Raw genomic sequence first — 16743 nt, 5'->3', positions numbered from 1 at the left:
CTACTACAGTGACTGAAATGACTGCAACACTTAACAAAGAGCTGCAGTTAGTTTCAGAATGGGTGGCAAGGAATACATTAGTCCTAAATATTTCAAAAACTAAAAGCATTGTATTTTGGACAAGTCATTCACTAAACCCTAAACCTGAACGAAATCTTGTAGTGAATAATGTGGAAATTGAGCAAGTTGAGGTGACTAAACTGCTTGGAGTAACCCTGGATTGTAAACTGTCATGGTCAAAACATATTGATACAACAGTAGCTAAAATGGGGAGAAGTCTGTCCATAATAAAGCACCACTCTGCCTTTTTAACAACACTATCAACAAGGAAGGTCCTACAGGCCCTAGTTTTGTAACACCTGGACTACTGTTCAGTCGTTTGGTCAGCGGCCACAAAGAGGGATCTACAGAGAGCTAACATTAATAGTATGCATGTCTATCTCTCCTGGCTCAAAGTGGAGGAGAGATTGACTTTATCACTAATTGTATTTGTGAGATGTATTGACATTTTGATTGCACCAAGCTTTCCGTTAGAACTACTGGCACACAGCTTGGACAGACATGCATTACCCCACAAGACATGCCATCAAAGATCTCTTCACAGTCTCCATGTCCAGAACAGACTATGGGAGGTGCACAGTACTACATAGAGCCATAACTACATGGAATTATTTTCCGCTTTAAGTAACTGATGCAAGCATTAGAATCAGCATTAGAATAAATACCGGATAAAAATACACCTTATGGAACAGCAGGGACTGTGAAGAGACATACACACAGGCAGACACAGGCAGACACATGCAAACACACACAATAACATGCGCACTTATACACACACGTACACATGGATTTTGTGTTGTAGATATGTGGTAGTAGAGTAGTGGCCTGAGGGCACACACTTAATTGTGTTGTGAAATCTGTTGTGAATGTATTGTAATGCTTTAAAATACCTGCCTTAATTTTGCTGGACCACAGGAAGAGTAGCTGCTACCTTGACAGCAGCTAATGGGGATCCATAATAAATAAAAACACAAATACAGTGTGTCATAACTATTGCGACTGTCACACCCTGATCTGTTTCACCTGTCTTTGTGCTTGTCTCCACCCCCCTCCAGGTGTTGCCCATATTTCCCATTATCCCCAGTGTATTTATACCTGTGTTCTCTGTTTGTCTGTTGCCAGTTCGTTTTGTCCGTCAATCCTACCAGCATTTCCCCCCCTTGCTCCTATCTTTTTCTATAGTTCCTGTTTTCTAGTTTTCCCGGCTTTGACCATTCTGCCTGCCCTGACTCTGAGCCTGCCTGCCGTTCTGTACCTTGTCACACCGCCCTGGATTATTGACCTCTGCCTGCCCTGACCATGAGACTGCCTGCTGTTCTGTACCTTTTGACTCTGATCTGGATGACTGACCTCTGCCTGTCCTTGACCTGTTGTTTTTCCTGCCCCTGTTCTAGTAACAAACTTTCGTTACTTCGACATTGTCTGCATCTGGGTCTTCCCTAAAACTTGATAGGGACATAGTGAGTTATCTAAGATCAACCACTAACTGCCTGACTCTTATCTTAGTCTCTGTTTTTAGCGTCAGCCCACTTCTGAACATGGTTGTGTTCAGTGTGCACAAAACAGAAGGAAACAGACTGTTGCAAAGCTACCAGTAATTTAATAAAGTTACCAGAATCTTTAGTAATTTTGGTAATTACCAGGTAATCTATGGCAACCTATGGTAATTTATACTTCAATAGCTTTTTGAAAATGTATTCATATGCAGTGCATTCGGAAAGTATTCAGACCCCTTGAGTTTTTCCAAATGTTATTACGTTACAGCCTTATTCTAAAATGTATTAAATTAATGTTTTACCTCATCAATCTACACACAATACCCCATAATGACAAAGCAAACAGGTTTTTTGAAATGTTTGCAAATGTATAATTAATTAAAAACATAAATACCTTATTTGCATAAGTATTCAGACCCTTTGCTATGAGACTCGAAATTGAACACAGGTACATCCTGATTCCATCGATCATCCTTGAGATGTTTCTACAACTTAATTGGAGTCCACCTGAATTCAATTGATTGGAGATCATTTAGAAAGGCACACACCTGTCTGTATAAGGTTGACAATGTATGTCAGAGCAACAAAAAAAACAAGCCATGAGGTTGAGGGAATTGTCCGTAAAGCTCCGAGACAGGATTGTGTCGAGGCATCAATCTGGGTAAGGGTGAACATTTTTTTTGGCAGCTTTAAAGGTCCCCAAGAACACAGTGGCCTCCATCATTCTTAAATGGAAGAAGTTTGGAACCACCAAAACTCTTCCTAGACCTGGCCGACCGGCCAAACCGAGCAATCGTGGGAGGAGGGTCTTGGTCAGGGAGGTGACCGAGAACTCAATGGTCACTCTGACAGAGCTCTAGAGTTCCTCTGTGGAGATGGTTGTACTTCTGGAAGATTCTCCCATCTCTGCAGCACTTCACCAATCAGGCCTGTATGGTGACCAGACGGAGGTCACTCCTCAGTAAAAGGCACATAGCAGGCCGCTTGGAGTTTGCCAAAAGGAACCTAAAGACTCTCAGGCCATGAGAAACAAGATTCACTGGTCTGATGAAACCAAGATTGAACTCTATGATGAACCATGGTGGTGGCAGCATCATGCTGTGGGGATGTTTTTCAGTGGCAGGGACTGGGAGACTAGTCAGGGTCGAAGGAAAGATGAACAGAGCAAAGTACAGTGAGATATTTGCCATCAGTACCTCGGGCTGGGGCGAAGGTTCTCCTTCCAGCAGGACAACGACGCTAAGACCACAGCCAAGACAACGCAGGAGTGGCTTCGGGACATGTCTCTGAATGTCCATGAGTGGCCCAGCCAGCACCCGGACTTGAACCCGATCCAACATCTCTTGAGAGACCTGAAGATAGCAGTGTGCCAAGCATGTAGCGTCATACCCAAGAAGACTCGAGGCTGTAATCACTGCCAAAGGTGCTTCAACAAAGTACTGAGTAAAGGGTCTGAATACTTATGTAAAATGTGATATGTTTTTTTATTTTTTAGAAATTTGAATAAAAATCTAAAAACCTGTTTTTACTTTGTCATTATGGGGTATTGTGTGTAGATGGATGAGGGGAAAAAACAATTCAATACATTTTAGAATAAGACTGTAACGTAATAAAATGTTGAAAAAGTCAAGGGGTCTGAATACTTTCTGAATGCACAGTATACACTGAAAAAAATATAAACGCAACAATTCGTAAGATTTTACAGAGTTACAGTTCATATATGGAAATCAGTGAATTGAAATAAATGTATTAGGCCCTAATCTATGGATTTCACATGGCTGGGAATACAGATATGCATCTCTTGGTCACAAATACCATTTACCTCATGCAGCGCAACACACCTTCTTCACATCAACACACTGTCGATCCAGAGCATCCCGAAATTGGTCAATGGGTGACATGTCTGATGAGTATGCAGGCCTTGGAAGAACTGGGACATTTTCAGCTCCAGGAATTGTGTACAGATCCTTGGGACATGGATCGTGTTGAAACATGAGATGATGGCGGCGGATGAATGGCACAACAATGAGTCTCAGGATCTTGTCACGGTATTTCTGTGTATTCAAATTGCCATCGATAAAATACAATTGTGTTTGTTGTCTGTTGCTTATGCCTGGCCATACCATAACCCCATCGCCACCATGGGGCACTCTGTTCACAACGTTGACATCAGCAAACCGCTCTCCCACACAACGCCTTACAAGGTCTGCCATCTGCCCGGTACAGTTGAAACCTGAATTCATCTGTGAAGAGCACACTTCTCCAACGTGCCAGTGGCCATCAAAGGTGAGTATTTGCCCCCTGAAGTTGGTTACGACCCCGAATTGCAGTCAGTTCAAGACCCTGGTGAGGATGACGAGCATGCAGATGAGCTTCCTTGAGACAGTTTCTGACCGTTTGTGCAGACAATCTTTGGTTGTGCAAACTCACCATTTCATCAGCTGCCTGGGTGGCTGGTCTCATACGATCCCGCTGGTGAAGAAGCCGGATGTGTAGGTTCTGGGCTGGCGTGGTTACACGTGGTCTGCGGTTGTGAGGCCGGTTGGACCTACTTCCCAATTTTCTAAAACAATTTTGACGGTGGCTTATGGTAGAGCAATTAACATTAAATCCTCTGGCAACAGCTGCCAATTGTAACTCCCTCAAAACTTGAGACATCTGTAGCATTGTGTTGTGTGACAAAACTGCACATTTTAGAGGGGCCTTTTATTGTCTCCAGCACAAAGTGCACCTTTGTAATGATCATGTTGTTTAATCAGCTTCTTGATATGCCACAACAGTTAGATAGATGGATTAACTTGGCAAATGAGAACTGCTCACTAACAGGAATGTTTGTGCACAACATTTGAGAGAAATAAGCTTTTTTTGTGCACATGAAACATTTCTGGGATCTTTTATTTCAGCTCATGAAACATGGGACCAACACTTTACATGTTGTGTTTATATTTATGTTCCGTGTAGTATTCATGTTTAGACATCTTTGTCCATATTTTCCATGGGTTTCTAGTGGATTGGCGATATGGTTCAAGATGAAATAGTTAATAATAGTTAAATAGCATCTAATCAACAAAGGCACTATGTTCAATTAACTTTGCAAGTCCTTCTTTAAACCATTGACTTTTTCACAACTGCTGCCAGTTTGGCGACAAAACATTGACAACAAAGACATATTGACAAAATAAAATAAGTAAAAGTGTTTAAAACAAATATTAACAATATTTCTTATGTAAAATATCTTATTAAACATCAATGGTATTCACTAAGTTGATGTTTTATATTTAGGATCATGTTTACAGTTTTTTTCATTCTATTTTTTTATTTTAAAATAATCCTATTTGGTTGTTTTATATATTTAACATGTGGTAAAGCCACACAGAGGGCCATGTATAATTAGACACCTGTGACAATCTGAAGTGCACAAAAAATGCCACTAGATGTCGTCTTCTAAAATAATTCTGGTTGTTTGCTGGTGAAGTTGAAACATTTCCAGTAACATATTCTGGTTTTTGCAACCTCAGTGCTGAGACATGACCAGACTCAACTTTACATTTTTGGGGCCCAAGCTGTTATTCTCAGCTAGATGATTTGGTAACACTGTCTCATAATGCATTTAACCTACCTGCAGGCTACTACAGTGTTAACAATATTTTCCTCGAGATATTGCAAAACAGAAAGCCAATATACAGCAAATAAAATACTATTTGCCTCGAGCATTTGGCATATTTAATATGCCACTAGCTGTATTGCAAAAAGCCTTTAAACAATGTCTGCCATTAGACTGAAGAGACTTGACGCAGGTGGATACTCTCTCTCTCTCTACAATATTAATAACCTATTTTTTCCTTTTTCATAGTTTTCAGGCCAGACCTTACGGCCATCCGAATCACAGCCATGTGTCTCTTAAATAATCATTTGCATCCGGCCTTGTAATAATGGTCGAGCCCGCAATGGAAGAGCATTAAAGATTTATAGCGTAATAAATACTCCAGCTACTGTTCTGTGTTGTTCTCCCACCTGTTCTCTCTTCAGAACAACACAACGCAACACTAACAGAAATTAAACATCCAGTCGGGCGATGAGTTTCTTTTTGGGGGCCGGATTTGTGGCCAGGAAGACTTTTAAATGTCATCGCTGAATACATTTGAATAATGTATTCATTATTACCAAGGCACCTTGAGCCCCTGTAGTTGTGAGCGTGCCAAGGTGGTTGTATTAGTGAACACTGGTGAGGGCACAGCGGTGGAGGCACGGCGATGGGGGCACAGCGGTGGGGGCACAGCGGTGGGGGCACGGCGGTGGGGGCACGGCGGTGGGGCGGTGGGGGAACAGGCGGTGGGGGCACGGCGGTGGGGGCACACAGCGGTGGGGACACGGCGGTGGGGGCACAGCGGTGGGGGCACAGCGGTGGGGGCACGGCGGTGGGGGGGGCACGGCGGTGGGTGCACGGCAGTGGGGGGGGCACGGCGGTGGGGGCACAGCGGTGCACAGCGGAGGGGAACAGCGGTGGGGGCACAGCGGTGGGGGCACGGCGGTGGGGGCACGGCGGTGGGGGCACAGCGGTGGGGGCACAGCGGTGGGGGCACGGCGGTGGGGGCACAGCGGTGGGGACACAGCGGTGGGGGCATGGCGGTGGGGCACAGCGGTGCACAGCGGTGGGGGCACAGCGGTGGGGTGGGGGCACAGCGGTGGGGGGGGGCACAGCGGTGGGGGCACGGCGGTGGGGGCACGGCAGTGGGGGCACGGCGGTGGGGGCACGGCGGTGAGGGACACAGAGTTGGGGGCACAGCGGTGGGGGCACACAGCGGTGGGGGCACAGCGGTGAGGACACAGAGGTGGGGGCACAGCGGTGGGGGCACAGCGGTGGGGGCACAGCGGTGGGGGTTGGGCAGTGGTGGGGGCACGGCGGTGGGGGCACAGCGGTGGGGGCGCAGTGGTGGGGGCACGGCGGTGGGGGCACGGCGGTGGGGGCACAGCGGTGGGGGCACGGCGGTGGGGGCACAGCGGTGGGGGGCACAGCGGTGGGGGCACGGCGGTGGGGGCACGGCGGTGGGGGCACAGCGGTGGGGGCGCAGTGGTGGGGGCACGGCGGTGGGGGCACAGCGGTGGGGGCACGGCGGTGGGGGCACAGCGGTGGGGGCACAGCGGTGGGGGCACAGCGGTGGGGGCACAGCGGTGGGGGCACAGCGGGACTCAGTGAATTAGATGAAGCCTTCATTCACACGCACACAACGGGAGTGTTGTCGGATAGGCGGAAACCAAAGACTTTGGCGATATACTTGGCCTTGTCTTGTCTGGAACCCGCCGTCATCGCTGTGTGGATTTGTGTGTGCGTGTGCTTGTTCAGTGACACTGGTGGCACCTGTGGAGACTTTTGTTAGCTGGAAAATTCATCCAAATGTCCTTTCCAGTGGACTTTCTTTTTGCTTCCAACAGCAAACATTGCTTTATTGATTAAACAAACTCTCTCTGCACAAGAATATTTGTGTTTTATCGAACCCTGGAGACTTGTGATTGAGAGTACAGTGGTAATGTATGAAAATATGTATTGGTTTCTATGGCTCATGCAGAGGACAATGTGTGGGCTACTAGGCAGATTGTTGAAAGACAAGTATAGATGTTTTACGCATTAACTTCTCAGCAGAGGTGTGTGTGTGTGTGTGTGTGTGTTTGGGAGTTCTTGGAACTGATTCAGCCAACTGATTGTCCCTCTTGTCCATTTTCTCTCACCTCTCCTCTCCCACATCCCACCCTTCACCTCTTCCTCCCCCTCTTTCTCCTCCTTCATCCATGCACTTCTCTTTCACTGAGCACCTCTTCACAGGGATGAGAGCCTTATCGATTTATTTCTTCCCCAGCCACCCACTCGCCCTCCAGAAAACTGTGCAAGTTTTGACTTCAAATGGAAAAAAACCATCCCATTCTATCATAGATAATCCAGCTTGAATAGTCAATCACAGAGTAATTTGTGCCCATCTCGTTTGGGGGGAATATTCAGTAATTTAGTGGAGCAATGGCTTTGAGCAGAGTTCATAGTAATGCCATTCAATCTGTTCTGTTTCCCTACATCATCTACCTTAATGTCTGCCCTTAACACTGTTGTTGTCCAGATTCATGACCCTCTAAACCGGGTGCCTGTAAATACTTTTTGGGGGCCTTCAGGTCCTTCAGGTCTATGCTGCAACTGAGTTAGAAGACGGAAGCTCATTCAATTCATTCAGCTAGTTCATCTTCCCAACGACGTTCAAGGCCAACCTCTGTACATTTTCCCTCTAGGGCTGATCAACTATCTTGGGCCTCCCATGGTGCCAGTTATGAGCTGTCGGCAGTGCTTCACTTACACTGGGGTAAAGCCACTGTCACTGCCAGTGCTTGTGACAGCTTATGCTGAGCAAAGTCCTGAATGCATGTCCTGAAGTTATTTTAGTTGTTTTGCAACCAACTGACTGCGCTCTTAACTGTCCAACTGGGATGACTTGGAACGTCCAAAATCATCCCTCGGGGTACGTTGTGGTATGTCTGCGGAAGGACTCCCACCACTCTGGCTGATCTATCGGAAGCGGACGCATCTTAAGAAAGACGCTCCAGTAGCCGAGGATGATCCCGCTGCTTTCTCTGGAACTTCTGGGCAGAGCAGAGTTGGCAGCGGCGACGGGCGAGAAAGCAGAACAAGGACTCCATTGAGGAGGGCTTGGTTGCCAGCGGCCCTTTGGCACCTCGCTCAGTGAGTCAGACTGCGCCAATTCAGGAGTGCACAAGGGGAGAGAGGCTGATCATCAGGGCACAAGGGGCTATTACATTAACTGAAACCATATTAACATGCTCGCCAAAGTGAGACAGGGGAATGACCAAAACTCCTCTTGAGATTTTCTTATTATAAAAATGTTTTGAGTATCCTAGCAGTTCAGTGAACCTTCTATTTCATTTGCTCTGGGTAGGAATTGAGTATGTTACACTACTCGCACCTTTTTAATCGTGCAGTCGGCGTGTCACCTCTTCCAGGAAATAACGTTTTGAGGGGGCAAAGGAGCGTGTTACGGAGAGGAGCTGGCAGGTGTAGAGAAAAGCAAAGGGCCTTTGAGCACGACTGTCAGACTATTTTTAAGTGTGAGGGACTGAGGTTCAGGGCTGGCGCTCCATTTGACACAGAGGCTGAGGTCTGCCACACAGAAGACAAGGAAGCAAGGTTGCCCAGAACACAAACTAAAGCAAGTCAAGCCAAAACAGACCCAGGATGGAGGAAAACTAGGCTGTTTGAGCTGCCTTGCCAACTCCTATAGTCATGGTGACAGCACAAACAGATCTGGCCGCATGCCAGAGTGGGGAGTCATGAGTGGGGCAGTAAGTAGAAGGTTGGAAGGTACTTTGGACAGAGACAGATAAGGTCTAGACTTCTTAACTAGGTGAATTAACTTGAATGAAGTTAAATGAACACATTACTTGTTGGACACCAGAAGAGGTAAATAAACAACTCATTTGTAAGCCTTATAGCGGAAATAACAACACGCACTTACTGTCAAACTTTCTCAGAAGAGGTACTTATTTGTAAGCCCTATAGCAGAAATTAAAACTTTATTTGACCTGTCTTTGCTTTGGTCACACACACACACACACACACACACACACACACACACACACACACACACACACACACACACACACACACACACACACACACACACACACACACACACACACACACACACACACACACACACACACACACACACACACACACATACACACACACACACACACACACACACACAAATACACACACACAAATGTACAGTCAAACTTTCTCAAATGCTTGCTCTCACTAGTTGACAACACCATCAGCAAGGCTAATTGGGGGAGAGAACTGCATCACAATGGCTGTCAGAAAGAACAGAAGAACAAGACTCTCAAGTGCGTCTGAAAACCACTTGGCTATAATTTCCTATTTGCCTCTTCCCCTTTGACCATTTCCTGCCACTGCGCTTTTGTCATGCTCTATTTTATGCTGGTTTCATTAGAGTAAGAAAGGCCTGAAATAGGTCATAGTTAGCCTTTTTTCTCTCACCCGGGGGGACCGATAGTCTAGACTTAGACCACTATGTGAAAGTGCTTTGAGCGGGTACCTGACGAATTTGAGGAAATGTCTGACATCCGCTCTCACAACAAACACTTGTCTCATTACGCAATTGGATAGTGTGATGGCTGTTTCTGCATAACATAACATTCATCTTTTAAAAAAATATCACAAATACTTTTGTTTCCATATTAGTATTGTTTTTTTAGGAGTCCAATTTTTGAAGAAATAATATTGATCCAAGTTAGAGCACATTATTGCATCCCATCATCAAATTAAATTATGTTTAATCTATCATAATCAACATCTATTTCCCTCAATACTGCCCTGCTGCGGCCTGTGTAGGCTGATCGACATTCAATGTCATACGCCTTCAGGGCCAGACATTCACTCTCTCTGCAGTTCATTCCTAACTGTAAGAAATCTGAATCTGATGCTTTGCCAGCGTGAGGACAATTTAGCATGAGTTAGTCTGGGTTTACCTCAAGGGGACTGGCAGAGAGCCTGGCATATGGCATCATTTAGCACACGACGGCTGGGGTTCACGTGTCCCTGCTCCGATGGGCACACCAGCCACGGCACTTCGTCTCTCACAAACTCTCACATTAACACCCATTATGCTGAACGCTGTCGACGATCAATACCTGCAGCTGCCTCTTTCTCTTCTCTCCCTTCTCCTCCCCCCCTCTCTTTTTCTTTCTCTCCCTCTTCTCTCCCAATAATGCAGTGTGCCAGACAAAGATGTGAGGAGAGTGAGGGAGCTGCAAAATGAAACAGGACAAAATGGAAGGACTTGGATGTGAACTTCTTTCTCCCCTAGCTTGTGATTCAAGGCTGAGACACGGCTGCGCAAAAGAAGGATACATGAACAATCTGCTTGATCCTTCTGCCCAGCTGTACATGCAAATGAGGCAGCCAGGCTTTTTTTTAGTCCCCGTCACACACGTAATTGGGAGGCTCATTTGGGTGTGATGTATGCGGTGTGCCACCCCCCAAGCAGTTTTAGAGAGAGAGAGAGAGAGAGACAGAGAGAGAGAGAGAGAGAGAGAGAGAGAGAATGAGAGAGAGAGAGAGAGAGAGAGAGAGAGAGAGAGAGAGAATGAGAGAGAGAGAATGAGAGAGAGAGAGAGAGAGAGGGACTCATATTCAGACTCAAGCGCTTTATGCCTCTACTGATCCCTTCAGTCCTGTCAAAACATCTCAGTGAACTGTGCAGGTGCTCTTTTGGTCCCGTAAATGGTTGGTTTCTATTTGACCTTGTCTATCATTTCCATTAGCGTCGATGAGAGCCCTTTTCTGTGGAGGCGAAGCGACCTTGTCCAAAAACACATTACATTTCTTGTCGATTTAGTACATGTTTTCTCTATTTTAGAATATCTCAAAAGGAGAGTTCCATGGCCAATTGTCCAATAGCTGATTCACATACATACATAATGTTTTAAACAGGGTATTTCAGGAATTGACCCCAACGTTGGTTTGAAATGAATTTGACTCTGTCGTGTCAGTAATCCTGTAACTCGCTGTTGTGTATTTTATGGAATCCTATTTTATATACAATTACTGTAGTGAAGCCAGACTATCAATTTCATTGAATTTGGGCTGGCTTAGATTTACAACAATACATTTTCCCACATAAAGCATGTGCTCAAGCAATAGCCTACTGTGTCACCGGCTATGATGAAATTTGATTTCCTCAGTCTTCCAGTAAACAAATTATCCTGGGCCGCCGCTACACTACTTTGCATGACGTGATTGAGGCTAAAATAGACAGAGAGAGAGACACGGTGCGAAGGGGAAACAGACCTGGGTTTAAAATCATTTTTTAAATCTTTTAAATTCTTTGAGCGTTTGCTCTAGCCTCCCTGGAGTGCCATCTGGCCGGGGTTTAACGTTTTGGGACTATTCTATTGGTCCATTAAGCCAGGCAAGCTTTTTAATCAAGCACAGATAAAGGATTTGAAATGATTTGAAATCGTATTTGAACCCAGGTCTGTGGGGAAACAGCCTTTGTCTGTGGGGAAACAGCCTCTGTCTGTGGGGAAACTGCCTTTGTCTGTGGGGAAACAGCCTTTGTCTGTGGGGAAACTGCCTTTGTCTGTGGGGAAACTGCCTTTGTCTGTGGGGAAACAGCCTTTGTCTGTGGGGAAACTGCCTTTGTCTGTGGGGAAACTGCCTTTGTCTGTGGGGAAACAGCCTTTGTCTGTGGGGAAACTGCCTTTGTCTGTGGGGAAACTGCCTTTGTCTGTGGGGAAACTGCCTTTGTCTGTGGGGAAACTGCCTTTGTCTGTGGGGAAACTGCCTATGTCTGTGGGGAAACTGCCTTTGTCTGTGGGGAAACTGCCTATGTCTGTGGGGAAACTGCGTTTGTCTGTGGGGAAACTGCCTATGTCTGTGGGGAAACTGCCTATGTCTGTGGGGAAACTGCCTATGTTTCTTAATTCGGGAACTCCCACGTGGTTTAGTAATTACAAACAGTATTTGGAGATGAAGAGTTTTGTAGGCAGATGAACAAACACCCACAGGATGTAATCTCACAGTTGGATGCACCGATCCTACATCTTCATTGTCCTCCCAACAGATTCATGCAGGTTTTAGAGCTTCGTCATCGTTCGTCCACTCAGCACGGGGTGGTAATCGCGGTGGTAATTTCCCATACGGGAAATGGACAAAAGGAAGCAGGAAGTGCCCTTGAGGGTCCTGTGGCAATGTTGCAGCCACTGGTACACATGCATTCAGTGTAACATAGGTTCAAAACTGCCCTTTGACACAGCCTCTACCTACCTTTCAGCATTGTCATCATCTCACTATCTGTTCAATAAAATCTTTTAAAATACCTTAAAAATATACTTTAAAACGGTAGCAGTAAGATGTAGCCATATGAATAAAATGGCATAGAAATTAATTGCATTTTATTTGTGAGGTTGTATACAACTGTCACGACGTCTCCCGAAGTTGTTGCCTCTCCTTTTTCGGGTGGTGCTCGGCGGTCGACGTCACCAGTCTTCTAGCCATCATCGATCCATTTTTCATTTTCCATTGGTTTTGTCTTGTCTTCCCACACACCTGTTTTCAATCCCATTCATTACCTGTTGTGTATTTAACCCTCTGTTTCCCCTCATGTCTTTGTCAGAGATGGTTTCTTGTCAGTGTAGTGTTATTTGTATAGGTGCGCGATGGGTCTTCGTACCCATATTTGTTTATATTAATTTTTCTTATTAGTGTTATGGAGCATGTTACTTGGACATTTATTAAAAGACTCCATTTTACACTCCGTTTGACTCTCCTGAGCCTGACTTCCCTGCCACCTATACACACACGTCTCTGACAACAACTTAGGAGGTGTCACGTTCTGACCTTTATTTCCTTTGTTTTGTATTTATTTAGTATGGTCAGGGCGTGAGTTGGGTGGGCAGTCTATGTTTGTTTTTCTATGTTTTGGGGCATTTCTATGTTTCGGCCTAGTATGGTTCTCAATCAGAGGCAGGTGTCATTAGTTGTCTCTGATTGAGAATCATACTTAGGTAGCCTGGGTTGCACTGTTTGTTTGTGGGTGATTGTCTATGTTGTAGCTTCACGGTCGTCATTTGTTTATTGTTTTGTATGCAGTGTCAGTACTTTCTTTATTAAAGATTTACCATGGACACTTACCACGCTGCATTTTGGTCCGACTCTCCTTTTCGCCTCTCCTCTTCGGAAGAAGAGGAGGAACACCGTGACAGGAGGCCTGGACTGAAATGAAATATATATATATATATATATATAGAGAGAGAGAATGATTCTAGGTGGGCCCTAAAGTAAATGGACATGTTTAGGTGATTGTGTCTTGGGGTAAATCCATTCAATGAAGGTAAAATGAAAACTATTAACAGAAAATGCCATATTTAGCTTCATGTGGATTTCCCTCAACTGACATTATTAAGAAATGTGACTTTTTATAGCTCAACTAGAATTGAACCCTGCTGGTTCTCTTGAAATTGGTTAACTCGGAAAATCAGATTCATTAGTCCGCACTCGAAAAATATCATTTAAAAAAAAAAAGTTAATTTGCTCTTATTGCCTAAATGAATTAAAAAAGCATAAAATATTAACTCAGAAAATCAACATCCACAAGGGTCCAGGAGAACAAGTATGAATAAAAATAGATTTAATCCATACTAGCAAATCGAAATCCTCCTTCGGCAAACAAGCAACGTTGATATTTTACCTCCTAAAAGTGTCATGGATCCTTGTTAATGAATCATTTCTGTTGTGCGTCACAGCAGTAAAAACCAACACTGTGAAAACACAAACCTTATTTGCCCATGCCACTAATGAATAGTCATTATAAAAATGATTATAACTGTAACTCAACAACATTGCACTCTTTCCTCCTGTCATTATACTGTTTCCACAAATGAGTCTCCTTTTGCTTCAAGCTGAAAAACAATGATAAACAAACCGTGATGGACTGAGAAAACCATGAACTATGAAAAAGTAAAAAACAAAGTCATTACAGATGAATTAATACATTCTCCCATGACTGCCTTTTCCAACCATCACTGAATGTTGTCATTTCTACTCACTAACGGAATATCTTCTAGCTCCCTGTGATTAATTTTGTAGGCATAATTGCCTTTACTTTATTTTGTGTTTGTATGAGCTTACAGCAACAATTTATTTGAAAGTGACATAATATATCTGTAAATCAAATTATAGTCATGAGTGCATCATTTTTTAAATACAATGCCTTGCGAAAGTATTCGGCCCCCTTGAACTTTGCGACCTTTTGCCACATTTCAGGCTTGAAACATAAAGATATAAAACTGTATTTTTTTGTGAAGAATCAACAACAAGTGGGACACAATCATGAAGTGGAACGACATTTTATTGGATATTTCAAACTTTTTTAACAAATCAAAAACGGAAAAATTGGGCGTGCAAAATTATTCAGCCCCCTTAAGTTAATACTTTGTAGCGCCACCTTTTGCTGCGATTACAGCTGTAAGTCGCTTGGGGTATGTCTCTATCAGTTTTGCACATCGAGAGACTGAAATCTTTTCCCATTCCTCCTTGCAAAACAGCTCGAGCTCAGTGAGGTTGGATGGAGAGCATTTGTGAACAGCAGTTTTCAGTTCTTTCCACAGATTCTCGATTGGATTCAGGTCTGGACTTTGACTTGGCCATTCTAACACCTGGATATGTTTATTTTTGAACCATTCCATTGTAGATTTTGCTTTATGTTTTGGATCATTGTCTTGTTGGAAGACAAATCTCCGTCCCAGTCTCAGGTCTTTTGCAGACTCCATCAGGTTTTCTTCCAGAATGGTCCTGTATTTGGCTCCATCCATCTTCCCATCAATTTTAACCATCTTCCCTGTCCCTGCTGAAGAAAAGCAGGCCCAAACCATGACGCTGCCACCACCATGTTTGACAGTGGGGATGGTGTGTTCAGGGTGATGCTTTTACGCCAAACATAACGTTTTGCATTGTTGCCAAAAAGTTCCATTTTGGTTTCATCTGACCAGAGCACCTTCTTCCACATGTTTGGTGTGTCTCCCAGGTGGCTTGTGGCAAACTTTAAATGACACTTTTTATGGATATCTTTAAGAAATGGCTTTCTTCTTGCCACTCTTCCATAAAGGCCAGATTTGTGCAATATACGACTGATTGTTGTCCTATGGACACAGTCTCCCACCTCAGCTGTAGATCTCTGCAGTTCATCCAGAGTGATCATGGGTCTCTTGGCTGCATCTCTGATCAGTCTTCTCCTTGTATGAGCTGAAAGTTTAGAGGGACGGCCAGGTCTTGGTAGATTTGCAGTGGTCTGATACTCCTTCCATTTCAATATTATCGCTTGCACAGTGCTCCTTGGGATGTTTAAAGCTTGGGAAATCTTTTTGTATTCAAATCCGGCTTTAAACTTCTTCACAACAGTATCTCGGACTTGCCTGGTGTGTTCCTTGTTCTTCATGATGCTCTCTGCGCTTTTAACAGACCTCTGAGACTATCACAGTGCAGGTGCATTTATACAGAGACTTGATTACACACAGGTGGATTGTATTTATCATCATTAGTCATTTAGGTCAACATTGGATCATTCAGAGATCCTCACTGAACTTCTGGAGAGAGTTTGCTGCACTGAAAGTAAAGGGGCTGAATAATTTTGCACGCCCAATTTTTCAGTTTTTGATTTGTTAAAAAAGTTTGAAATATCCAATAAATGTCGTTCCACTTCATGATTGTGTCCCACTTGTTGTTGATTCTTCACAAAGAAATACAGTTTTATATCTTTATGTTTGAAGCCTGAAATGTGGCAAAAGGTCGCAAAGTTCAAGAGGGCCGAATACTTTCGCAAGGCACTGTATATGGCCCCAGTGGGAATTGAACCCACTACCCATGCAAACACCATGCTCTACCAACAGAGCCACGCAGGACATCCAGTTGACTATATGAGACATAAACGTGTGTTAACTGGTCACAATGCTGGTCTCCGTTGCTAATCGGCTATGACACATTCAGATTCCAGTAAAGTTTCAGTGCATCGTGCTTCAGAACAGGCGTATGGCAAAGACAGACAATATGACATGAGTTGACATAAACGGCTATGTAAAGTTCCAAGTTCCAAGTTCCAACATTATGCAGGCATTATGACATTCAGGACAGTGAGTTGTACAGGGAGTCTTAGCCATGCATCCTGCAGTAAAAGAGATGCTCCCTGCATCACACATCACTGCATCAGGATATACATTGCTTGCTACAATATGACAACAAAATATTGACTCAATGATGCTGTCTTTCGGTGCAGTTCTTCATTTGATATCATGTTTGGCCAGTAAATGCCAAGGTTCTTCCGGAGACCCTTTTTTTGAAAGTCTCCAGTTTTCAAGACAGTCTGGATGTTACTCTCCATCATTCAGAGTCGTACGGAAGCACACTGAAGACATTACTATTGAACAGGCGGAGTTTGGTTTTGATGTTGAGTCGGTTGATTTCCATATGGTTTTTAACATGTCAAAAGTTTAGGTTGCTTCGATGATACGGGTGTTGACGTTCTTTTCATTACTAACCTCTCTGCCTAGGTAGAGGAATTCTTGAACTTCCTCCACTGCTCCTCCGTTTATGTTAATGAGCGTGCGTCTT

This window comes from Oncorhynchus tshawytscha, linkage group LG02, assembly GCF_018296145.1.
Source record: "Oncorhynchus tshawytscha isolate Ot180627B linkage group LG02, Otsh_v2.0, whole genome shotgun sequence".
Classification (NCBI taxonomy): Eukaryota; Metazoa; Chordata; class Actinopteri; order Salmoniformes; family Salmonidae; genus Oncorhynchus; species Oncorhynchus tshawytscha.
Note: the sequence above shows the minus strand (reverse complement) of the source record.